Here is a 7,205-nt window from a genome sequence, read left to right as displayed (position 1 = left end):
TTATTAAGGCTAGCCAGATAGCTCAGAGCATCAAAGTGCTTGCTTAGGCAGATGCAAGAACCAGGGTTCGATCCCCAGAGTGCCCTGTTGGCCCACACCCAGGGCACACCAAGTCAGTGACTGAGCAAGTACCTGTAATCTCAGCATTTGGGAGGCTGAAAACAGAGAGTCACTATGAGTCCAATATGTGTAGTGAGATCCTGTGAGCCCTGTACTAAACACAAAAAACCAAACCAAACCAAAACAAAAGCTAAGAAAGAAAATTACTGCTTCAACTTCCTTGTTTGTAAATAGATTTTTTCAGGTTTTGCAAACCTTGGCTCAATTTTAGTAATTCCTACATAACTAGAAATGTATTTCTTCTATATCTCCAGTTTATTGAAGTACAAATTTTCAAAGCATTTGACAGTATTCTTCTGGATTTCAGTGCTGTCTATTGTGTGTTTTTTATCTTTTTCATTTGTAATTGTATTGATCTGCATCTTTTTTTCCCCTGTTTTTCTTCCTTTTATTTTGTTTTGTTTAGTTTTTGTGTAAGATTGGCTAAGGGTTTGTAACCTTTGTTTATTCTTTCAAAGAATCAGCCCTTCAGTTCTTTGTTTCCTTATTTTGATTTCTTAGTACCAAGTTCGCTAGTTTCTTGTAAGGTCTTTGAAATCGCCTTCTTCGTATTAGCTTTGTGTCCATGTTGCTCTTGTTTTTCTAGGACTTTGGAGCATGTCATTAGGGTTTTCATTTGGACTCAATCTGCTTTTGTGCTTTAGGTTATCGCAGCTATGAACTTCCCTTTTAGGACTGTATTCACTGTGGCCGATACATTTTCATAGTGTTGTATTGCCTTAATCATTTGATCTAGGGAATAAGCAGTTAATTGTGTATTTTTCCCTTGATTTATTCTGCTACCCGTTGGTTATTTAAGAGTGCATTGTTTAATTTTTGTAAGTCTGCGTAATTTCCGTGGTACTTTCACCATTGATTTCATTGCGCTGTAATCTGATAATATGCATGGGATAATTTTTATCTTTTTTTAACATTGATTTAAACATGCTTTACTGGATAAAATGTGTATTTTGGATGTTTGCTGTATGCTAGCCTTTTTGCAAAACAATTTATGAATATAAGCTCATCCAGTCATTAGCATAACACTATAGGTTAGGCATTACTATTATTTGCAGAAATAGGTGACCTCCCTGTGGTTTCTTCATCATTTCCTTTAGTGTACTATACAGTTTTACTCTTTCTTACATCATTATTTTGAAATCATGATATTTTCACTAGACATTTAGAGTTGTAAAATAATGATGTACCTTAAGAATAATGTTGTTTGTTTTTATTTTTTATTATTTGAACCAGAAGGAGACTATACCCTGCAGTAGTTCCTAAAGCATTTCTAGCCATGTCGAACACTCAACAGAATGGTGGGAATGCTAGCCTGGGATTCTTTCCCACAGGGTATGTTTTCTGCATTTCATTAACTTTGGTGAGCACTTTTATTGTTTAATTCTGCTACATGCTGAAATATACAGCAGTTAAAAATCTGTAGTTTTCTAGAAACTGCTTGAAGGGTAGTATCACACATCATTTATTTTGTAGGCTTCTGGGAAATATTCATAGTTACAAAATATAATGCATTTATTCAAATGGGAAATGCATAGATAATTGTGCCATGGGTAGGTAGTTATTCTAATTCATTTTTTAATGGATTGAGCATAGCAAATTACTTTTTAAATTTCTTATATTTACATTGAGTAGTAGGCCATTTCTGATCTTTTGAATTTCTTGATGAAAAAAATCCTTCACAGTCAACTTATGCATTCATTAATTAACACAATTTATACTAAGCAACTTATATTTCTGGCTCTGTGCTATGAAAGATCTGAATTATGCCCATGCTGTGTTCAAAGGAAATGCTTGTTCTTTTCTGGTTTAACCTGTCATTAGGGAAAGTGGACATTCTAGGTTTTGGCCATCAGCTCCAAGGATTTTAGATGGGTTGTTTCATGTGGCTTCTCTGACTTGATTTGACCGCAGTACATTCAACCTTGAATTTTTAGTTGATCCAGTTAGAACTGGTAGTACTTAGGGATGTAACAAGGAGAAAAGAATTTGAATGTAAAATCTGAACACAGTTAGAAAGCAAAGTTCACATGAAATTATGCTCTGATAATAGTCATGATCCAATCACGTAATGACTCCTAGTTTGTAGTTAACTATTTAAATCATTGATTTTGACCAGTTCTTAATGTCCTATGTGAAAAACAGAAATTGTTTCCTGAAGTTTTAGAATAGCTTAAGCACAAAAATCTCAAGCTGAAGTTGCTCTTTTGATTAAAGAATAGTATAAATTAAGGTGTGTGTGTGTGTGTGTGTGTGTGTGTGGTACTGGCAATCGAACTTGGGACCTTGCATTTGCCAGGCATACACTTGTGCTCCTGAGCTAGCTCCCAGGCCCAAGGATAATATTTTTATTTTTATCTTAACTAGTCAGTTTCCTAGTGATTCTTTAGGTCCCTGTTGGTAGTTTACTAGATAAACTGGGATCCACCTGGGCTGTAAACGTGGCTTGGTGCATAGAAGGCATGGTGTGGCCACGCCGCTGTGTCTGTGGGTTTCACACTTTTATGACGTAGAGCTCCACTCCTTCTGTCTCATTCTTAAATATTAAGAGTGACCCATCTCCAGACTTGGCTCCCAGAAGTCGGGGATCTTTCTAGTAAGAATTCCACCTGCCAAGGAGTAACTTTGACACTTAACTGCCTGCTTTAATAATCTGCTATTCATTTTACTTCCGAATAAAATTAAAACAGGTATCAGCAAACTGTATCCTATAAGACAAATATGGTCTTTTCTCTGTACTATATATAAATTTTTATTATAATACAGGGATTAGTTTACTTGACTGCTTTCTGTTACAGCTACAGAGCTCATTCCTTGTAACTGAGGCCTAGTGGCCTACAAAGCCTGAACTATTTCCCATCTGACATCTTACTCTAAAGTTTGCTACTGATGTTTTGGAATAAGAACAGCTTCTCCTTAGTTAGGCACTGTTAGGGCCTTTAAATTTATTAGCTGATTCTTTAAGCAAGTAGGTAAGACAGATACTGTTAGTTTTCCTCTGTACAGCTGAAACCATTAAAGTAAAAAAAATGTAAGTAACTGGCTTAAGGTCTCCCAGTTGGTATGAAGCAGAGTTTACATTTCAGGACAGCTGTGTTACCCGACCACCACACCTTACTACCTTGTAGCTTTTTCTTATTTTTTTTTTTTTCATATAACAATGATTTTCTGAGCAGGCAGAAAAATCAAAAAATGATTTTTTGGCAGAGCAGTAATGGGAACAGATAGAGGAGTAAAATGTGGTCATGGTCACTAGAAGCTTAAAGTGTAATGAGGGAGGCAGAGACGTACATAGGTCTTCAAGGAAATGCAACCGAATAGAGCAGTTAAACTGAATTTCATGGTTCACTGTAAGTTTTGAAGGGTTGAACAAGAGGGGAACTTTCCCCATTTATACTTTCCTTCAGCCATTGCAAGACACCTGTCTTTCCATCTCTGTGCTTATGTTCCTGAAGTGTAGTCTTCGTGGAAGGCATAAAGCAGCTGACGTTTTTTGGCCTATGTTGCATCTGGCTCAGTGAAGTCCAGCTGTGGGTGTGGGAGAGCAGTAGAAACCGTGGTGGGTTCAGCAGTGTAGCAGCATCTTCACAAATAAATGTCAGTGACTTCAAAGATAAGACACCTTACTTCCCGGGTGTCTTCTATCTGGAGACTCATGAGACTACTTTTTTTGTTTTTTGTATTTAGGACAGGGTATACAGGGTGTACAGGGTCTCACTGCATAAATGGGACTCATAGTGATCCTCCTGTTTACAGCCTCCCAAGTGCTGGGATTACAGGCGCACTCCACCATGCCCAGTATCAATCTCAGTGCGCCCGGGAGCGGGGCCGGCACTGCAGGCCAGGGCATCGAACTCCCGGTCCCCGCATCTGCCTAAGCAGGCACCTTAATCCACTGAGCTATTGGGCCAGCCCTCATGAGACTACTTGGTAAAGATTGTTTTAGTTTTCTTAAAGTTTTGATGATTGTTTTCAGTATTGCGTAATCATATTCTCAATGGAGGTGAATTTTTGGCAATGTCATGATGTGTAAGGTTCTCACGAGTGAGGGGGTTGTGAGGTCCTAGTAATGTTCAGTTAGTAGGGCCCAGGACCACTCATGAGATCCTGCTAAGCATCCTGCATTACACAGCATAGACCACAACGCACCCCCAGTAACAAATGATTCAGCCCAAAAATACAATAGTGCTTTGTCTGAGAAATCCCAGATAATCATGTTTTTTGTTAAAATTTTCCAACTCTCTAGGAAAAGGCAACAGTTATATAAGACTTGCTATTGGTTAACAGGTTCTTTGAATCTTTATTTATTTGGTACAGGGTCTCGCTATGCAGTTCAAACTCATGGTGATCCTCTTGTCTCAGCCTCCTGCTGCACCTCCAGGCCTGATTTCAGTGGCCAGCTTGGAGTGGGGCCAGCACAGCATGCAGTACTGGGGTTTGCCCCCCCATGTCCTTGTGCTTGCTAGGCAGGTGCTTAGATCCTGAGCTATCTGCCTGGCCTACTTAACATTTTTAAGAAAAATCAAGTAGTGCTGTCCTTTGATTTTTGTACAGTTTTGAGTGTTTGACTCAGGCTGCTAAAGTCCATAAAGAATTCTTAGTCTGAAGATTTTTTTTCCTGAGGGCGTGATTTGACACCCAGCACAACTTTAGCATCTCTATTTCACATCCACCTTACACATTAATCTCAGTGAACGTTAATATTTTTAGTGCTATTTTTTTATTGTTTAAAGAGACACTCTACTATTTCTTACCTCCATGCCTTTTTCACATGCTGTTCCCTTTGCTCATAATGCTCTTCCCTTTCTCCCTTGACTTGAGAAATTCTACAGACTCAGCCTCTGTTCTCCTCCTGCCCTCATCTTCTGGCCTCTGCAGGATGGCTTGAGGGGATTCATCTCTTACCCAGACACTAGGCACCAGGCGCACCCCACGCTTCAGCTCAGGTCTCTTCTGATGTGTGTTGTTGCTTAGAGATGGAGCCAAGTGTGAATGCAGCTGAGCGGTGGCCTCCTTTTTATCCAAAACATCAACACTGGAAAAATGACGACGACGACAACAACAATGAGAGATGGGGTTCTCTTCAGTGAGATGCAGTATCTGGGATCACTGTGAACCCAGAACCTGAGATTTAGCCCAGAGACGCATGGAAAGGGCAGCTTGGGTGGAGACAGAAGTATCAGACTTGCTCAGGCAGCTAGACGCGTGTCAGGAAGTCCCCTCTGCCACCAGGGGGGACTCCTCATCGTGCTGAACCGCCTATCTCCACGCAAATAGAGACTGTGCTTCATAATATCAGCGCGATCAAGCTTGAAGCACCCAAGCGATGGCACGCAGTACATGGCAGATCTCTTCAGAAAGTGTACTTTGCACACAAATTTTGGAGAATTCCGAGCTAAGCAATCCTGTCCACTGAAGAATTGACTACTCTATCCCCAGCCCTTGTTACACTGAACTGTTCAATTCAATGATGAAAAGGAATCTTCAGAAAAATATGTTAGAACTGAAGATTTGTGAAGAAAAAAGTTCAGTTAGTCAGAATGGATTTTTTTTTTAATGTCTTTAGGGTCTACAGGGTCTCACTACACAGATCGTATTCATTGTGATCCTCCTGTTTTCAGCCTTCCATGCACTGGGATTACAGACGAGCACCACCACGCCTAGTCTCAATCTCCATCTCAGCGAGCCTCAGGGGCGGGGCCAGCATGGCATGCCAGAGATTGAACCCCAGCTGCTGTTTCAAATCCACAAGGAAGTGGAGATCTCCCTTAAACAAAACCCTCTCATTATTTTGTAAAATATCTTGGTGGGCGGTGCCTCTGCTCTCTGCCTTTGCCCTGTAAGAATCGTTGTGTGTGGCCAGCGAGGGGACGCACGTGTGTGTTGAGCTCCGCATAGTTTGGGAAAAGAAAAAAAACAATAAAAAAATGATGAGCTCATTTCAGGGACGATTAGAGATGAATGAAAGGACTGCATAAGCTCCATGCTAGAAAAAAAAAAAAAAAAAAATCCATGAACTGCTCAGAAGGGTGTGATGAACTTCCTAGTGCTAAGAAAGGGAAACAGGAATTATAGGTCAGAGACGGTCAATATGGAGTCTGTAAGTTTTCCATCTTTGTGCTTTTGTTAATCACTTCCTTCCTTCCCATAATGATTTTCATGAAAAATCTTTATGGAAGATTCTCCTGAGACTCTACCTTGCCTCTAGCTTGATTTGAAACATAGATGCCCTGCACAAAATTGTAGGTAATGGAAGACCAGAAGAAAAGGTAGAATTCTGAGGCCTGTCAGAATAAAATCCTGCTGAGGCACAAGCTAGTGTATATGAGGACTGAATCATGAGCCCTAGATTTCATTAGTAGACTGTGCCTCTCAGTCTAGATACCAGGAGTGATTACATACAGCCAGGCTCTGTTTCCACATTGAGTTCTCTCTCTGGATCTCTCCCTTCACTCATAACTTCTTTCCCCCAATTCATACTTCTACATTGTTCTGGATTGCAGTCTTGATAGCACCTGGAGAACTCTTCAAACATAACGTGTGAAACTCAACGCAAGAGCTACCCTACAAACCTACTCATTTGGCTGACGCCCTAACCCACACAGACACCTAAGCCAGACATTGTATCAGAAGTCATACCCTAGAAAACACCTCGTGAGGCTCACCTCCGGCTCCCCAGGCCCATCTCTTCTGCATCCCAGTGTTCATTCCATGGTTATGCTGACCTGCGTGAAGCCATCTGCCCACTGTGTTATACTCCTGCCGGAAGCAGGTTTTCTGCCTTTATGAACCTGCCTCTTGCCTGCAACCTGATCACATCCTCTGTTGTCTCACAGTTCAGCTGTAGTCTGGTCCCTCCTATCCCTTAGCTCATTATGCTGGCCTTACTTCTCTCTGGGCCTGTCCTGCCCTGCGAGTGCTCCTGGTCACCACCAACACAACAACCCTTTGGCGGGTGTCTGTTGGAAGGAACAGGGCTTTGTTGTTGTTGTTGTTGTTGTTGTTGTTGTTGTTGCATTACCTTTCTGGGACTTTTTCAGAAGATTCTTTTACTATACTGTTCCCCCCCCTGCACTTTGTAGGGTACT

General features: G+C 40.9%; 1 protein-coding gene across 1 annotated transcript in view; it reads left to right on the top strand.

Moving 5' to 3' along the window:
• The window catches only part of Rab38 (RAB38, member RAS oncogene family), an 82,659-nt gene that overhangs the window by 47,807 nt on the left and 27,647 nt on the right, over positions 1-7,205 (top strand). The window lies entirely within an intron of this gene.

Source organism: Octodon degus, unplaced genomic scaffold, assembly GCF_000260255.1.
Source record: "Octodon degus isolate 3935 unplaced genomic scaffold, OctDeg1.0 scaffold00063, whole genome shotgun sequence".
NCBI lineage: Eukaryota > Metazoa > Chordata > Mammalia > Rodentia > Octodontidae > Octodon > Octodon degus.
Note: the sequence above shows the minus strand (reverse complement) of the source record. Positions and strands in the feature narration are given on the sequence as shown.